The sequence below is a fragment of the Apodemus sylvaticus genome, chromosome 12, assembly GCF_947179515.1.
Source record: "Apodemus sylvaticus chromosome 12, mApoSyl1.1, whole genome shotgun sequence".
Classification (NCBI taxonomy): Eukaryota; Metazoa; Chordata; class Mammalia; order Rodentia; family Muridae; genus Apodemus; species Apodemus sylvaticus.
The window spans coordinates 40,311,041-40,329,925 of NC_067483.1; the positions used below are offsets into that span (position 1 = coordinate 40,311,041).

At 46.4% G+C, this 18,885-nt stretch overlaps 1 protein-coding gene across 6 annotated transcripts in view; it reads right to left on the reverse strand.

Moving 5' to 3' along the window:
- The window catches only part of Atp2b4 (ATPase plasma membrane Ca2+ transporting 4), a 98,257-nt gene that overhangs the window by 74,652 nt on the left and 4,720 nt on the right, over positions 1–18,885 (reverse strand). Inside the window, exons 2-3 of one of the 6 annotated variants that reach the window (XM_052200425.1) lie at positions 8,599–8,788; positions 6,406–6,543 (exon numbers count right to left, since the gene is read on the reverse strand). The exons of 4 other annotated variants lie outside the window; for them this stretch is intronic. The gene's annotated coding sequence lies outside the window, so the exon portion shown is untranslated. The remainder of the gene's footprint in view (positions 1–6,405; positions 6,544–8,598; positions 8,789–18,885) is intronic. One more of the 6 variants, XM_052200426.1, reaches the window with a different exon arrangement.

Sequence of the window (18,885 nt, forward strand, 5' to 3'; positions counted from 1 at the left end):
TTCTAGGGAATAAGGAACCCAGGACACTCACAGGACAGGCTTCCTCACGCCAGCCTTTAAAATGATACTCTGCACACCCAGAGGCTTCCAATGGTATACGAGAAAATTAGGGAGATCGACACATTCATGTTTCTTGTCTTACAGAATATTTGGCAACAACCCTGTAAGGTATTCAGGATTATATTATTGGATACTTTAAAAAGACGAAAGACAGAATTTGGAGCTAGGAGACACATTCTGTTCCTTCTCTTTGTGTGTTGCTACAGGAGGTACGAATGAGGTAATAGAATAATAAAAGATTCTTCCGTATTAATCATGGACATCCTCAAACACTTTCCTCCACTTTCTTATCCATCTTCCAAAGCCACCCGGGAAGAAGGAAGACAGTGAAACCTCTCTGCTGCCAGGGACAGATTATTTGGACAGTGGTCCAAAATTTAGCCAGGGTTACACAGCTTGTGAACGAACCCAAGACTTCATGAGCCAACCTGTGCTCCTGCCCTGAACGTTTGCCAGCATTCTTTGGATGGCCCGTATCTGCCACAGAAGTCCCAGCGATGCTGCATCACTCTTGAATTTATGAAAACCAGTTGGTACAGCCTCCAACAGGCTGGCATCTAGACTGATTCGGAACTGCCCTGTGATGGTCTGAATATGCGTGGCCCAGGGAGTAGTACTATTAGGGGGTGTGGCCTTGTTGGAGGAATTGTGTCATGGTGGGCGTGGGCTTTGCGACCCTCATCCTAGCTGCCTGGAAGCCAATCTTCTCCTATGGGCCTTCAGATGTAGATACGGAACTCTCAGCTTCTCATGCACCATGCCTGCCTGGACGCTGCCATGCTCCCTCCTTGATGACACTGGACTGAACTTGTAAGCCAGCCCTAATAAATGTTGTCCTTGTAAGAGTTGCCTTATAAGAGTCTGTTCACAGCAGTAAAACCCTAACTAAGTCATACCCTGACTGCTTTAGGGTGTCAGGTGGCCTCTCTGTCCCCACCACCATACACACTGAATTCTGTGTTTGTTCTTTGGCCACACATTTTCTCATTATCCTTTTAATGTAGACAGTCCCCTTGATCTCCCTAATTCCATTTTCTCCATCTCACTCCGCTCTATTCTTGGATGATATTTTAAAGTTTCTTTTCTTTAAAAATATAGCTGCGGACTGCATATACTTAGCTCGTCTTTATACATGAACATGTAATAGAACAAAGACAGAAAAACCTCATAGTTCTCACCAACCAGGAGCCATGGTGAGAGCTCAAGCCTGCAGGAGGGGTCAGCCTTGGTCATTAGTGAGTAAACCTACTCTCGGGTTGATGGAGGGTTTTATCTAGGATGTTCTTCTGCCAGAATGCCTGGCCGTGAGCTGAGCCTGCGTAGGGGTCACTTTGCATTTCTAACTCCCACTTCAAACACAAGTTGGTCTGTTCATCTCACACCTTCCTGTGGGATCCAGACATGCAGAGGAAGAAACTTCCCCAATGGCTGTCTAAGAGTCCTAAGCCTTCCTGCCTCTCTGACCTGCTGTCACAGTTTCCAGACTCCACACCCCACCCGGCTGGCTCCAGATCACAGCTCTCAAGGCATGGGCTGTGGGTCTTAGCCTCCTTGTTTCCTTTTGTAGAATTATATTGACCTTCCCCATTCTATTTGCCTTTGCCGAAATGTGTAACCAGGTCCTTATGATGTGGGACCAATGTTCACTACTCTCAAGTAGGGAAAAGTTTACGTCAATACCTCAGTATTAGCATGTTCCGATTTTGTTTTTAAAATGTATATACTAACCTGGGAGCAGGGTGTGTGCCTGCAGTCCCAGCCACTCAGGGGCCTGTTAAGGAAGGAGAATTACTTGAGCTCAAAAGTCCGAAGCTGGCATAGGGAATGGAATCAGAGACTGTCTATCTATCTATCTATCTATCTATCTATCTATCTATCTATCTATCTATCTGTCTGTCTGTCTGTCTGTCGGTCTCTGTGTGTGTCTCTCTCTGCACATACATTTAAAAGGATAAAGAAATATAAAAACACATTAATAGCTATAAATTCTAATTTATTATAAGTTTTCTTTTAAGGTTTTTTTTCCCCTCTAATTTTCTAGACTTTCTAGAATGATCTTGAGTAGAATCAGAGCATACCTGAGACTATGGAGTCCAGGAGGCATGGTTTGAATTTGATAGTTTTACTTGGTGCTCCGGTGAACTTGAATAAAGTGTTACTTTTTAAAAATTAATTAATTAATTTACTTTTTGTCTTGGGGTCCCTTGTAAAGGGAGGATGGGTACAACGCCTTCCACCTTCCTCATAGAGGAGATGACGCTGTGACACTTAGCATTTGTCTTGGTGGGTGATAGTAACTCCCAGCAAATGTTAGACATTTATATATTACTGTTATCCTTACAGGAAACGTAAACATCCTTAGAAATAACATTTTGGATTGATGCTACCCTGGGATATGAAACCCTATCTTTGAAAACAAAAGTCACTTTCTAAAAAATACCCCACGTGCATTAAAAGAAACCAACAAAACCCACACCCTCTTCAAAAGGTGTCTCTGACACTGAACAGAGCAAGATTAAGCAGAAAGCACGGCTTACTTGTGTAAATGGTCACATGAAAAGAGAAAAAGGAGAGGAAACGGGCGTCAACAGGAGCAATGATGGAGACAAACGGGGCTCATGAGAGAAAACAGAGATGCCATTTTCTTCTCTCCTGGTGCAGGAGACCGAACACGGGTTAAGTATTCACTCTGCTGCAACCAGTTCAAGATATTTTTTTTTAAAAAGACAACCAAATAAGCAAAACAAAACAACCCCTCCCAAAGAGCTAGATCAGACCACAGAATAAATAATCAAACTCTCAATAAGCTTAAAATTAGTATACACAGCCACTTTCCACAGCACCTGTACCCCAGAACCCAGGAGACTGAGGCAGAAGGAAGGAGAGTTCAGGGTCATGCAGCCTGGGGTACACAGAGAGAGCAGGTCTCAAATAAAACAAATAAAATCTACAACCAAATCAAGGGTAAGAGAGAAAACCAGAGCAGAAACACAGACAATGCAGCCTATAGAAAGACAAGAGCCGGTGGGTTGACAAAGAGGGGGTGTCCTACGTGGTTAGGGTGGGAGAGATCCTGTTGCTGGAGGCCCCAGCGGGATGACTGAGGGGCTTAGTGAGAAATCGCTCTAGCTCAAACTGCACCTGAAGTTAGCCCCAAGGTAGACAAGGGACTTTGAGGGGTTTAGGGTATGGAAGGGGCCACCACAAAGACCTCTGAAAAGCAGCTGTTGACAGGAACAGGTGCCTGGGGTAGGGGTGGGACTGAGAGGCTGAGCAGGAGAGCATGCCTTGCTGAGCTGGGTGCAGTTGGGACCCTTGACTTTTTTGTTTTGTTTTGTGTTTTTGTTTTTGTTTTGTTTTTTCGAGACAGGGTTTCTCTGTGTAGCCCTGGCTGTCCTGGAACTCACTCTGTAGACCAGGCTGGCCTTGAACTCAGAAATCTGCCTACCTCTACCTCCCAAGTGCTGGGATTAAAGGTGTGCGCCACCACGGCCTGGCGACCCTTGACTTTTTAACAATCTGACATTACCACTGTTTCACCTGTTTTGTGTCAAGAACATAAGTGGAGGCTGGACATCAGGGGGGCAAAAAGGAATTATCACCATGACTTCAGTTCTCCTGAGAGTCATGGTGTCATCCCACTGTTGACCTTGGAGGATGACCTCCACCTAAAGCGAGCAGGGGGCAGATGGTGGCTGGGGGGCTCACAGACTTGTAGCACGGGTCTGAAGAAGGTGAGACACTGAAAAGTGAAGTTTGTTCAAATAAGGCTTCAGCCTTCTTACTTGGAAGGTCACACCTAAAAATCCTAGCATTTGAGAGGTTGGAGGCAGGGGGATTGTCAGGAGTTCAAGGCAAGTCCAGCTTACATTGTGAGTTCCATGTTAATATTGTCAATAGGATAAACCCTGTCTCAAGACAAGCAAACAAATAAGCAAATAAACTCTCCTAAGTGTTTCATAATTCTGGAGGGGGGGGGATCATGGTCCAATGTAACATGTTCTGGGGCACTGGTTGGCCATGGTTTGTTTTGTCTGTTTTCATAACCCAGTTACTAATGTCCCAGGAAGGTTCAGTCTCACTCATCTGAAGCTGAGTGAGCAAAAGCACTATCCCCACTTCCACGCCCCCTTGCTTTTCCTCTTCAGAGAATCATTTCCCCCATTGAGGTTTGCACATTCAAATGGTTGCTGAGACCAGGCTGAAAACAAACCAGAGTGAAGCAGACTGAGCAATCAGTGATGGGGGAGGAGGAGACACAGCCAGGAGAAGCTTCAGGCCCTCAGAGCAGGCCAGCTAACTACTTAGCTCCTGCTGACCGTTGCCATGGAGAAAAGGTAGGCTGATACCAGCTAGGCTTTCCTGTTTTTTTTTTTTTGGGGGGGGGGACATGAAATTTGTTTCTATGTGAAATCTTACTTTAAATTTTTGGTAACCAACTATAATTAATCTGCAAGGTTGTTTGGGTAGGAGGGAGCAGAGAGGTTGAGAGTTGAGGTATCCCTGAAGTATATCCAGTCCAAACTTGATTTTAGGCATGAAGACACTGAAGACTGAGACGTTCTGGTGAGTCCCAGAGACTAGAAAGCAACTCATCTGATGCAAAGCCTGTCCTCCCTATGTCTGGTCTCAGATCAGTTCCTCTAGGGCCAAGCTTCTTAGTGATTTGTTGATCCACTCGGGGCTGTGCACTTGGATGCGAGCTTCTTGAAAAAAATCTGGAAACAGTAAACGGCTTCTGAACACGAGTTGGCCCAGAATGAATCCAAAATCAAGTATATTTCTAAGGGGGTTCTGGCCACACTTCCTGTGTTGTAGGGTAGGACTTTACTGCATAGGTCTTAATACATCATAAGCTCTCTGTATGATGCATGCTGTCACTGTATTGTTAACCACCTTGGCTCAGATTCCAGGCCACTGTATGTTGTGAACCGCAGTGTACATACTAAGTTTCCCCCCCCCCTTATAGAAATATGATGGTTTAATTACAGAAGATAAAGATTTTTACTGTTTCATCATGTATCAAGTTAGTGTGTTTGGAATTATATTGTTATTGAGGGAGGGTCTCTCTATTATGTAGCTCTGTCTATTCTGAAACTGGACCAGGCTTGCCTCAAACTTACAGAATGTTTGATTTTAAAGACTGTTATTTGACTTGCTGACTTGAATTTCATTTATAAAAGACAAAACTGTTGCTGGCCAATGCGATGGCTCAGGGTGTAAGAGCATTTGCTGCCAAGCCCGATGTTCAGAGTTTGGTCCCTAGAACCCATGTGGTGAGGGAGAGACAGCCTCAGGTTGCCCTCCAGTCTCCACACTGGCACTGTGGCACGTGCCCTTCCCGTGTCTTCAGCACAGACACACAACAAGTACATGAATACGTGTTAAAGAAATAGTTAAGCTGAACTTTGTTTGTGCTTAAAAGAATTTGCAACAATTTCTGAGATGGCTCTAAACATACTCCTGCCATTTTGTGCTTTGCATTTATAAAAGGCAGCATTCCCAGAAGTGACAATTATGAAATCAAAATATTAGTCAATTCTGAAAACCATCGGAGATATTCAGTGCTCTCTAGAATCAAATCACCAGCCAGGATTTAATTCTTTAATTTAAAAACAAACAAGCACGTCTCATTAGCATGAAATTTGCTTTTCTTTTTCACAAATGGTAAAATTATAAGTATTCTAAGCAGAGTTGTTTTTAAAATACATTTCTTTATCATTTACTATCAATAAATGCTTATTTTATATACTTATATACTCAGGCTCCTGTGACAATTTCTTGGGCAAAAGGGGTCGTAATTGGAAAAGATTTAAGCATCACTACTCTAGACCAGCCTGTCTGTCACTCAGAGTTCTTTGCTAGTAATTATTCAGGCGTGGCATGATGAGCTACTGAGCAGAGATTCTGGCTCTGGAAAGGAAATGGGTAAATTTACTATGGTCTTGGCTCAACTTTAAAGAAAGCTTTTATTTGTTAATTCATCAATTCGTCCATCCATGCATCCTTCACTGATCACGCTATGAGGCAATGTCTATGCTATATTTAATCCTGGCTACAGAGATGACTAAATCATCACTCCCCACTTTAAGTAGCCCACAGGCTGGCTTCTGGGCTTGCTGAGAATGCGGTACCCCCACAGTTACAGTGTCATAGCCAGTGAACTCTCAGCTAATATTCACATCTGCATCCATAAGTCACTTCCTCTGAACACATCTCCAGCACCAGATGCTGTCCTCATGGCCTGTAGACTCTCCTCCACTCAGTGCCCCCTCCACAGCAACTCCCCTGAGCCCTGGAGCTGCTTACAGGAAGCAAGAGCAAGCCCCTTCCTCATGCATTTACCTTGACCCAGTAGCCGCTGTGTTCCAGCTGAGATCTCTCGAGATTGTATACTAGAGAAAGCAAGGCAGATTCTAGCCTAGACTCTCCCGGCTGTGTATCCAGTGATCCACTCGATTCCAGTAGCAGCTGGCAGCTGACCTGAGTGACCAAATAGTGAAGATTCCCTTGGGTCCTCACGGTTTCTAAAAAGAAAGTCGCACCCAGTCCGACTCCTCCCTGCATGAGAGCTTTCCCAGTGTTGTCTCTTATGAGGAGGAATTCGGGGTAAGAACAAACAGCGAAGTGGCCGAACTACCCCATCCTCAGCTCCGCCTTCTCTTGCCAGGACTCCCGTTGCTTATGCATAAAGAAAATCCTAGCATTGGCACCAAGAAGAGAGCCTGTGCCCTGCAAATGTCAGAGCCCCTAGGCCACTCCTAGAAGCGCTTTGCTGGAGAGCTGTGTGTGGGTGGGGGACAGTCATCGGGAGGTCATGGACTACAACAGATGCCTGGATAGATGAAGGGAGAAATAAAGGGACAGAGCAGTGGTTCTCAGCCTCACACACTGGTCACATATCAGATATCCTGCAGGTCAGATTGGGAATCGTAACAGTAGCAAAATTGCAGTTATGATGTAGCAATGAATTAGTGAATTATAGTTGGGGTCAGCATGGCAGGAGGAATTGTATCAAAGGGTGGGAGGGATGGGAAGGCTGAGAACCACTGGGATAGAAGGAGAACTGAAATCTGTTGTACACCCTGCTATCGGCCGTTCATTAATTGGCACCAGGTCACAGAACTGGCCGGACGGATGTGAGCCCAGTTCCACCTGACTGTCTAGACCTGGGCTCTGGTGTAGTCATCTTCTGCTAGGATCAAGACAGCCTGGGTGATCAGGGACACAGGAAACTGCTGTAGAGAAAGGCATTGAAGGGACTAAACTCAGGCCTTTGGGTTGGGAAACCCAGTGGAAATTAGTGTTCTTTCCCTCTCACACAGGACCTCTATATCCTATTTCCTAATCTCAGTAAATGGATTTTTTGGTGTTAGGGGAAACCTCCCGTCATTTGTTTTCCTCCTGTGGCTAACAGCCTAGGTCAGATACGTGAAACAGGAAACAGAAGTCCAAGATGCAGTCTCCTCTAGCCTTTTCCACATTAAGACATAGCCCCTAACATTTTTCTGTAAAAGTTGGGGCCAGAAGCGTCCCACAGGACCCCTCCACTTATTTCAGGGGCCATCCTCCAAGGCTTAAAAAATAACCCACTTCCTTCATTCAGGTCTTGGGGAATTCAGAGGGCAAAAGTTTCCCAAGAAGAAGCTACAGGTTTTCCCTCCCCCACATCTGTACATTTTTGCTCTTTTTTTTTTTTTTTTTTTTTTTGTGTGTGTGTGTGTGTGTGTGTGTGTGTCAAGTTGTAGATAGATAAAACTTTCTGGAGCTAGGCCAATGTCCTATCATAGAGCTACACTGCCACCCTGTAGAGGTCATTTATTGAGCACTTGCTACAGACAACATCGCTGAACAAAAATGACTAAGATCTTGGTCCTGATGGAACATACACCCCAGGAGAGTCGGGACTGAGGATGCCCCTTAGTGAGATGCAGCACTTGCCTAGTGTGGGCAAGACCCTGGGTTCAATGCCTAGTATCAGGGTGTAGAGAAAAACAAAACAAAACAAAACACTTCAGGAGAATCAGACTCAAGCACCTTTGTTCAGCGGTAGCCCTAAGTAGAAAGGGCACAGGTTTACACGTTAGACAGGCCCGAGCTAAAGTTCAGTGCCAATGTTAACCAGCCAGATGGCCTCTGGGTAAGACAGAACTGGGTAGCCATGCCTGACTGGGCTCCACACCTCATGTCCCACCCCTTCGTAGAAGGCCACAGATAATGGAAGGCATCAGAGCTCGGCTGGAACCAGCATCTCTTGGCATTTGGACTGAGAGCCTGAGCTAATTTATTTTGAGATCTAGGCTGAGCCTGCTGCTTAAGCTTTGTACATGTGCACAAGGAAGGGGGGAACCTGCTGTGAAAGGAGTTCTCCAAGGCCCGGGGAGAAGGCTCTGCCCCACCAGGGTTCCCCTCCCACACCTGAGTTCTGCAACCTTTTCCCATAACCTTTTCCTAAGGCCCCCGTCTATTCTTTTTCCTCCTGCTCTTTTGAGTGAGCATCTGTTCCCACAACCAGATGCTGGAAGTCAACTCCTATACCTGTGTCAGAAGGTGGTTGTTGTGACATAATGTGAAAGCAGCTGGCGCTAGTCGACATTCAGGAGATGCCACAGATCCTCTTCATGCCCCCGTCAACGAGTCAGTCACTCAGCAATAGAAAGAGGAAGCCCTTAAATGTCTTAGACGAAAGTTGCTTCTCAGCCTTTGTTTTGGGACTATCTTCATTAATCTGTAAGATGAAGACTCTTAACATTGACTGCTGTCTAAGATGGGGAATGTCAAATGAGACACTCTGAACACATGGTTAATAAATTAGCTCAGATTATTGTACCCACTGCTGGTGTTATTTTAGATGCAACAGATGTTGCCATAGGTTGTGTCTATGCAAGGGGAGAGGACGTGATGATGGTATCACAAGAAGGGTGCTTGAGGGCCCAGAGGGGTTGGGGCAGGGCAGAGAGCTGGGCAGTGGAGAGAAAGGAATGAAATGGAGAGGGAGGAGCATGTGGAGCACAGAGGAGCACATGGAGCACGGAGGAGCATGTGGAACACGTACAGAAAGCCTCACAGACACCCAGTACTCTCACATTTGTACAGTGTTCCTTGCTATACCTAATACAGCTGTCACAACACTACAGGGAATATAAGGGAAAGTGGCATATATGTTTTCTAGAGGCCCAGTAAGTGTGTGTACAGCATGCACCATCTGAAACCGAGTCCACTGCCTCTGCAAGGAGGGTGGAGGGACTGAAGTGCATGGGGAGGACTAGAAAAGAAACAGGGTTTCCTGTAAGCCTATTGTTTTATTCCAAGGTACCATTTGGATCCTGTCTGCGTGTCCCAGCGATGTAGGTTTTTTTTGCTTCCATCTAAGCAGAGGGCCCTGGATGCACTCGGACATGGTAAAAATCAAAAAGCTTCTCTGAGCTTCAGGTCAGGCATCCTGGGCTCTCACTGTATCCTGGATACCACTATCCTACCCCCAACAGTAGCCGGCATATGGCCCACACTCACTTCCTGATGGTTCAATGAATGAAGATATAGGAAAACAAATGAATGACAGATTGGTTCCATCTACCAAACCAGCATTCACGGTCATGTTATGGTGACCCCCCAAGCCAGGGGGTCACAGGCTAATCTGACTTAGTCAGCTGCCCCGGAAGAAGTAGAGCTCCCATAGCTTCCGTTCTGCACTTCCTCTAACCTTTCAGGGAGCTAGCACCAAGGAAAAGGCAGGCCCAGGAATGCCCAGGCTGGAGAAGGAAGGTTCTGCCCATCCCCTGCCATGACATCTGCTTCCTCTCAAGATCATCCTGCCCCTTCCAGCTCAAGGCCCCACTACATGCAGAGCTGTGAAGAAAGAGAGCCTGGCTCCATTAGCAGCTGTGTGGATGAGGGTGGTACTCCCAGGAGCACGGCTCTGCATTTTCTCTAGTGCTAATGACCCTGGCTATCAATAGCACAGTGGCTCCACAGATGCGAGCATCTTTCGTCCAAAGTGCTCCTAGCACATGATCTCGAGGTGAGGCACATTTCTCTAGCTTTCCGGAATGGCTCTCTGTTGTAATGAGGAGAGACCCTGGGACCCGGGAGGTTCAGTGATAAGCAGTATCACCCAGTAGTGACACGACAGGGGTGTCACCCTGTCTCGGCAGCAGACTTGGTAAGGAAAGAACTGCATTTTGGTCCTGGCTTTGCTTCAGATGAGCCAGGTATCCTTGGCTAAGTCTCTGTGTTGTGTTTTCTCCTTTGACAAAGAGGGAAAATGGACTGTTTCCTTAAATTCATCTACCTCTCAGCTTCTGGCTCAACAAACCAATCTGCTGCTTCCTAAACCCACCACCCTGCACAAGGTCAGACAGCTCCTGGAAGAGTGGATGCCAGCTGTGTCTGTCCTAGCATCCTAACAGATGTCCTACGAATGCTTCCCGCAAAGAAGGCTGTAGTACAGGCAGCAGGGAGGACACATCAAACTCATCCTAATGGTCCCCAGCACCAGGGGAGCAGGTAGACAGCAGCTGCTGCTGAGACCAGATGCCATCCTGCCCGTGACATCCACTGGTGCTGGCTCAGACGGGGCTGGAGTCATGCCAGCGGGTGGGCACAGACAGCCTCCCTCACCTGCGGAAACATCTGACTCTCAGGCTCTCAGTATCTGCAGTCAGGACTCAACCACACAGACCTTCCTCCAGCTATGCCCTGCCTCCCTCTGCCCGACTCCTACGCAGTCCTTTCTACCCCCTCAGATCCTGTCTGGCAACTGCCTCCTGCAAGAATTATTTTCAGTTGAGACAGGTCTGGTGGCACAGGCCTGTGATCCCAGCTACTTTTTAGGCTTAGGCAGCAGGACTGAAAGTTCAAGGCCAGCATGGACTACAGGACAGTTTGGTCAGGTTGTAAGACTTGACCAAAGTAAAAGATGGGCGGGGAGGGAGGGTGGGGGGAAGACATATAGCTCTGGCAGTAGTGCATTTGCCGAGGCTCTTCCTTCAATCTCTAGTATCACAAAATAAATAACTATTCAGGCATAGGTGGCAAACACCTTCCATCCTAGCATTTGGGAGGCAGAGGCAGGAGGATAGCTGTGAGTTCCTAGCTGATCTGGGCTACAAAGTAAGTCCCAGCCTAGTGTGTCCTCCTCTCTGCCATGGTTGTAAGGGCGAAGAGTGGCTTGTTTCTGTTCTCTTGGGGTTCCTTCCATCCTCAACAGTCAAGCCGGCTACTAGGGACACAGGGACAGTCTTGCAAAGGTGGACGGCAATTTTTCTTCTGCACGGGCAGCTGTTTTGGCCAGTTCCAGGAAGGTCAATGGAAGAATTTAAGTGGACGTTTGGACAAAGACATGGCCAACACAAGTACCACCTCCAGAGCCAAAATTCTGTACTGGGATGAGGAGGGAGGCTGGCCTGGCAAGTATCAGCTCCCCCAAGTTCTGCAAACCCACTAGGCCACAGCACTAACTACACAACCCCTGATGTCGAACATTCAATACTAACATTCAGGATGAACCTTAGGACGCTACCTTCTGTAGGTTCAAGTGGTGGCATATTGGTAATTTCCCATGGTTCAATCGAAAGGGTCTCTTGGGATTTATGGTCCCTCAAAGAGAGTGAGTATCTGAAGCCTTGGATTTCTCTGCCTCTAATCAGCGTTGATAGTTCTTGACACAAACAGCACAGTGCATCTGGGTGTGGTGGTCTGGATGAGAATGACCCCCCACAGGCTCATATGGGCCTAGCCCAAGGTTTCCAGGGAGAGAGCAAGATGAGCAGAGCAGCCCCAGAAACTGAATGCTTAGCCACCGGGGATGGAACTCTTGGACAGGCTTAGAAGAATTAGAAGTGTGGCCTTGTTGGAAGATTTGTGTCACTGGGGGTGGGCTTTGAGGTTTCAAAAGCCCATGATAGGCCTATTTCTCTGTCTCTCAGTCTTTTTTTTCCCCCAAGACAAGGTTTCTCTGTGTAGCCCTGGCTGTCCTGGAACTCACTCTGTAGACCAGGCTGGCCTCAAACTCAGAAATCTGCCTGCCTCTGCCTCCCAAGTGCTGGGATTAAAGGCGTGCGCCACCCACCGCCCGGCTTGTCTCTCAATCTTTGCCTGAGGATCAGGGTGTAGCTCTCAGTCACTGACTAGCACCACGAATGTCACCATGCTCCTGGTATGATGATAATGGAAACTGGAAGCAAGCTCCCAGTGAAATGCTTTCTTTCCTAAACTCTTCACAGCACTAGGACAGTGACCACGCCACTGGGAAGTATCAGTACTAAGTACCTGCTAACTGAAGTTCTGGAAGTGGGGATCCTCTAACCTGTTGTTATTTCTAGCTCCAAGGGTGATTGTGAGAAGGCAGAGCCTGCCTGATCTCCTTTCTTCTTGTCATCTCAAGTAGATGATGGGATTTAAGCTGCAGGTTGTAGCATCTAGATTCTGAAAGTCTACACTTGGTTTCATGGTCCAGTGAGGAGGATAAAGGCTTAGGGAGATAGCTGCCTCAGTCAAGGTCATACAGACAGCAGGAGATCACTAGGCCTCTGCCTCCTAGTGCAGAGCTCCCCCACAGGCTCAAAGGCTCCTAGAACAAACCCCTCCCTGTCTGTCCATTTTCAGCTTCCTGACTCCTTCTCCCTCAGGCTCCTGAAAAGACAGAAGAGGAGTTGATGGCAGGATCATATTCAGAGGGAGCCCTGAGTCACACTGGGCCTAGCCCAAGGTCTCCAGGGAGAAAAAAGATGAGCAGCCCCAGAAACTGCATCTCTCCAGAGCCAGGACCAGACTGGGGAGGTAGGAGTGGCCACACTATGATTTGGGCCTCTGCCAGTGCAACCAGGTATACTAACCCCAGCAAGGGAACATCTGGAAGGCCTTGCTTAGTGTTTAGGGCTTCATTACTGTGAAGGGACAACATGATCAAGGCAACTCTAACAAAGCTCTTATAAAGGAAAACACTTCACTGGGGCTGGCTTCCAGTTATGGAGATTCAATCCATTCTCCTGGTGGGAAGCATGGCGGGGTGCAGGTGGACATGGTGCTGGAGAAGGAGCCAAGAGTTTTACATCTTGACCGACAGGCAGCAGGCTCTGATTCCACACTGGACAGAGCTTAAGCATATATATAATCCCAAAGCCCACCTACACAGTGATGCACTTCCTCCAACAAGGCCACACCCACTCCCACAAGGCCACACCCCTCCTAATAGTGCCACTCCCTATAGGTCAAGCATTCAAACACATGAACCTATGGGGGCCATACCTGTTCCCATCACCAAACGTAGGCCAGTCACCAAGGCTCTGAGCAGGCAAGGCAGGTTCCCTCATCACTTTATTAGAGGATGTGAAGAGGTCAGCAACAGCTTTGGGGCTGGAGGCATATTCCTCCTCTTACACCTGTGACCTCCTCAAATGGTGAAGCCCCTAGTCCCCAGGCTTTCTCTAGGCCAAGGCATGGTGTCATTGGGCCTCCTGGGTATTACTCGGTCCACTCACTGGACAGAGAAATGAGAGGGAGGGTCTAAGGGAAGACCCCTCTGGGTGCTTAGGGAAGATGGAGGACGGAGTCTAGGAATCTAGGAGCCCTTTCTCAGATTCAGGTCTCTCCCTATCTTAGACTGTTAAACATATCGAACCTCAAATGTTGAAGGAGGAGGAGGAAAAGGAGGAGGAGGAGGAAGATGACAACCACAACGACGACGACAAACAAACCATAAACCACACAACACAGACTCTTCACTTCGAGCCAGCAATTGTTTTCGCCCTGTTTTCTCATATCAGTCAGGGTGGACTGAGGGCTCTGCATGTACTAAGGAAGACACTTTCTCCTCAACAGATTTATCGTTGCCTTCTCCTTCCCGGTTTGTGCGCAGGTGCACACACACATTTTTGCTGAACCGTGACTTAAAACCACTTTGCCTTAAATATTTTTACATAAAACGGATACTATGGCAAAAAGCCATATGATCACTTTTATATCTAAAAAATGTAATAGTAATTGCATATCACTTAATATCCAGACTAAAATATTCTCAATCGTCCCAGGAGGATTTTTGTAATATACATCCCCCCCTAATACAATTAAAATTTATACACTGGGGCTGGAGACATGGATCAACAGTTAAGATCACTGGGTGCTCTTTCAGGAGACGTGAGTTCGATTCCCCACACCCACACAGTGGCTCACAGCTGCCTGTAACTCCGGTTTTAGGGGATGGGATACCCTCTTCTGACCTCCACAGGAACCAGGCACATACATAATGAACAGACATACATGCAAGGCCAACATTCATACACTTAAAGTGAGTAAAGATATAAAATTAATAAGAAACAATTTATACCCTGGGCCGGTGAGATGGTTCAGTGGGTAAGGGTATTTGCCACCAAATGACCCCAGTCTGATCCCTGGGACCCACGTGGTATAAGGAGAGAAATGACTCCCACAACTTGTCCTCCCACAGCCACACACATGCCAAGAGTACACACTTCCGAGCACACGTACACACAGATACTACATTTTACAAAATGTAAGACACAAATTAAAGCTCGCACATTATTTATGGCTTGACCGTCTCTTTGGTTTCTTTTATTTTCTCATTTTAAAAGATTTGCGTTTTTTTTTAAATTGTGTGTATGTATGTGTACCTGTGTGAGTTCACGTGTACCACATGCATATGAGTCCCCATGGAGGCCAGGAGGAGGCTGTGAGCCCTCTGATGTGGGTGTTGGGAACTGAACCTGGGTCCTTTACGGGAGCAGGGAGCGGAAAGCACTTGGAACCAAATGACCACATCTCCAGCTCTTCTTTTGTAGATTCTTTTAATGGAAACTGGGCTTTTACCTTTATCCTTTTCCTCTATAGCAACAATGTTCTTTCCATTTACTTCCTTATTTTGTGTGTGAGCTGTCAGAGCAACTTCAAGAAGTGGTTCTCTTCTCCCTCCTATCTGGCATCAGGCAGCCTTTACTTCTAAGCCATCTTGTCAGGCCCAGCCCCCAGATTTTATGTTTTAATGACTTTCCTCCATCCCTGCCTCCACACGCCTCCCCCCCTTTCTAGTCCTGGCTGCTATTTAGCATGTCCCTCCTTTAGATGTCTTAGTTATCTCTTTGAAACTACATCTAGCTAACTGGTTTTGACTAGACCACAGACTGTGGTAGAAATTCTTCTCGAAAGGCCTGGGGAAGCTTTCCCTTTTGTCAGGACAGGGTCCCTGTCACTGAGACTGTTGGATTCCTTACTAAGGTGACAGGTGTATGGTCTTTCTTGCTAAAGACAGATTTTTCTTCCCTCAGGTGAAGAGCAGTCTGTGAGGAGATCTGCTGTGTTATGGACTGGATGCTTCTGTGTCCCGCCCTCCAAATTCACAGAAGTTAAATCCTCAAAGTGCTAGCATGAGAAGTCAGGAGGGCAGGAGCCCAGTGGGTAGGGTTGGGGTCTGCTTGAGAGACACAGGACAGCTGCACAGTTCCTGTCCCCAGCCCTCCCATGAGGACAGAGAAGAAAATGGCTTCATCAGGAAATGGCCCTTATCTGACTCCAGGTTTGCTGGTGTCTGATCTTAGACTTCTGACTTTCAGAAATGTGAAAAAGCAATTTCTGTTAAGCCAGTCATGCTGCAATGCATGCTGGGACGAACCTTTTATCTCATTGTATGTGCCCCTCCCTGCTTAATAATTTTATCATCTATTAATGAGCCTGGTCTGATTCAGCTTCTTGTTGGGGAGAATTCCGAGGAAAGGGCAGGTTGGGAGCTATTGGCCAAGAGATACAAAGTTAGAAGAAGTAAGTCTTTGTTATCTGTTGTCTCGTGTGGAGACTACAGTTAATTATAAGGTCTATTTCAAACTGCTAAGAGATTAGAGTTTAAGTGCTCACACCTCAACATGGAAAAGATGAGTATGTGGTCCTGGATATGTTAATCATATTAATTTACTCACTCTATAGTATATATCAACATATCACATTGTTTATTACACATACACTTATTTTTCAATTAAAAAAATCTAACTTAAGGACAGGCATGGTGTCACATACTTTTAATCCCAGCACTCAGGACGCAGAGGCAGTTAGAGTCCTGCGACTTTGAGGTCTATATAGTGAACTTCAAGCTAACTAGGACTATGAAGTGAGACCTTGGTTTTTTGTTTTTTTTTTTTTTTTAAATAAATTTGAACAATTTTGAGTTGGAATCTCACTATTCTGTCCAGACTGGCCATGAACTTACCATCTATGGTGGTTTGGGTAGGAATGGCCTCTATAGACTCATGTGTTTGAATGCTTGGTCACCAGGAAATGGTGCGATTAGAAGGTTTGGCCTTATTGAAAAAAGTGTGTCACTGGGGGTGGGGGTGGGGTGGGGGTGGGGGTGGGCTTTGAGGTCTCAGAGGCTTATGCTAGGCCCAAGGTGGCTGTCTCTCCTTGCTGCCTGCTGATCAGATGTAGAACTCTCAGGCCCTTCTCCTGCACCATGTCTTCCTGCATGCTGCCATGCTTCCCGCCATGATGATAATGGACTAAACCTCTGTACTGTAAGCCAGCCCCAGTGAAATGTTTTCCTCTATAGTTGCCATGTCTGTGGCATCTCTTCACAGCAGTAGAAACCCTAGCTAAGCCACTACCACCCTATTATGCAATTGAGATTGTAGGTATCTGCTACCATGACCAGCTAAATAAACAAACAAACAAACAAACAAACAAATAAATAAATAAAGTAAGTAAGTAAGTTTATTTATTGTGCCGTAAGGGGTTGAGCCAGGGCCTGCCTGATATATCCTAGGCAAGCGCTCAACTATTTTTTACATTTTTATTTGGAGACAAGGCCTTTCTATGTCATTAGGCTGGCCTTCAGCTTGTGATCCTCCTGCCTCAGCCTCCCAGGCAACCACCAGGTCATGCTAAACAGAAATAAAAAGAGTCACTTCTTCTATGTCTGGTTAGCTTGCATTTCTGTGAAGAGTTTCCCTTTCCTGGCTCCTCCAGCTGTTAGACTTGACTCATGATGTCCTTTTTATCACAGGTTACTTCTCTGTTTTGTTTCTTGGTGTCTCACATCCATTGGGAAGCCCCTGTATGCAGGCTCCTGTGTCCTGTGACCCAAGCATGCTCCAGCTTCCTGGAACAACACAGTCCACTGTCCTTGCCCAGTCTGAGACCTGATCACAGTTAAGTGACACTTAGGGGAAGTGGTACCTGGAAATAAAAATCCAGGGGCTGAGAAGTGGCTCAGCAGGTGAGGGTGCTTGCTGACGAATCCCATCCTTGGACTCTACAAAGTTGTTCTCTGATCACTCCCTCAAGTGTGGTCGCTGTCCACGCACATCTTCTACATACACATGTATGCAATAAAAATAAACAAGGAAGTAAAAATGCAGACACTGGATGCAGTCTAAATGCAGACACGGAAGCAAAGAATCCTGCGTTTCTGCCCCTTGTCCATCCATGTCTTTCTCTGTCTCTCCACATGCTTGGACTCTGCCCTTTAGACATGTAAGTTCCGAGTAGAGAGACTCATCTGCCCTGGGACACATGGAACAGGTTTCTATTCGGGACAACAAAAATAAACAAGGAAGTAAAAATGCAGACACTGGATGCAGTCTAAATGCAGACACGGAAGCAAAGAATCCTGCGTTTCTGCCCCTTGTCCATCCATGTCTTTCTCTGTCTCTCCACATGCTTGGACTCTGCCCTTTAGACATGTAAGTTCCGAGTAGAGAGACTCATCTGCCCTGGGACACATGGAACAGGTTTCTATTCGGGACAACAGTGCCGTGGACAGTAGCAAACCTCTGAAGTATAGTCCAAAGCTTCACTCAATCCTTAGATTAGATATTCTACAAAGAATACAGAGTCAGAGCAGCAAGACTGGATAAAATATTTGAATTAGCCAGATGTAGTGGCACATGCTTACACTTCCAGGACTTGGGAGGGTGAGGCAGAAGGATCACTACAAGTTTAAGGTCAGCCTAACCTTGTCTCAAGAAAAGAAAAAAAGGAAAAACCTTAAAATTATTACTTAAATTAATTCTTTATAATGAAATTATTAATCATCAGTCAGTTCATCAGTCAGTGTTTCTGTTGTGGTCAGATTTAGGGTTTTTATTTTAATCCAATTTAGTTGTTGAAATATGTAAGTATTTTAATCAAAACTGTCTGAAAGGCATAACCAGAGAAGTCTCACTCCCATCCTGTCAACTCATCTGCCTCCTACAGGAAGCCATTTTATTATTTCTGATTTATTATTTGAGTAGATATGCACATGCACACAGACACACACACACACACACACACACACACACACACACACACACTTCTCTTTTTTGAGACATGATTCTCCTATATACTCCAGGCTGGCCTCTAATTCACAGCACTCCTCCTGCCTTAGGCTTGCAAGATCATAGGCGTACACCACCATATCCAGCTTTAGTTACATTCTTATGAATGGGCAGAAAGACAGTTTCCGACGGTTTCTATTACAGATGCACCTTGACTTGACTTGCGCACACGTTCCCTTACTGGTGGACATCTTTGGGATACAGACTTGGGCTGCTGTGTGAACGTGCATGTCGCCTGTTAGGTGCTACCAGCATCCTCTGTAGGAGTTGTGCTGATTTGCACTCCTGACACAGAGTCTACAAACCAGCCAGACCTCACAATGAGCACCCTGAGCTGAGCACTGTGAACCCAGGCAGAGCCCTGGACCTGTCTAGCAGTAAGGACACCGTCTCAGCCCTGGGCGATGGCAGGAAGGCAGGAAGAGGGTGGCTTCACGGATGCCATTCCCGGTCATTTTCCCAAACTATGAAACTTTCCCAAATTCATGTGTGAAACTTGGTAAAC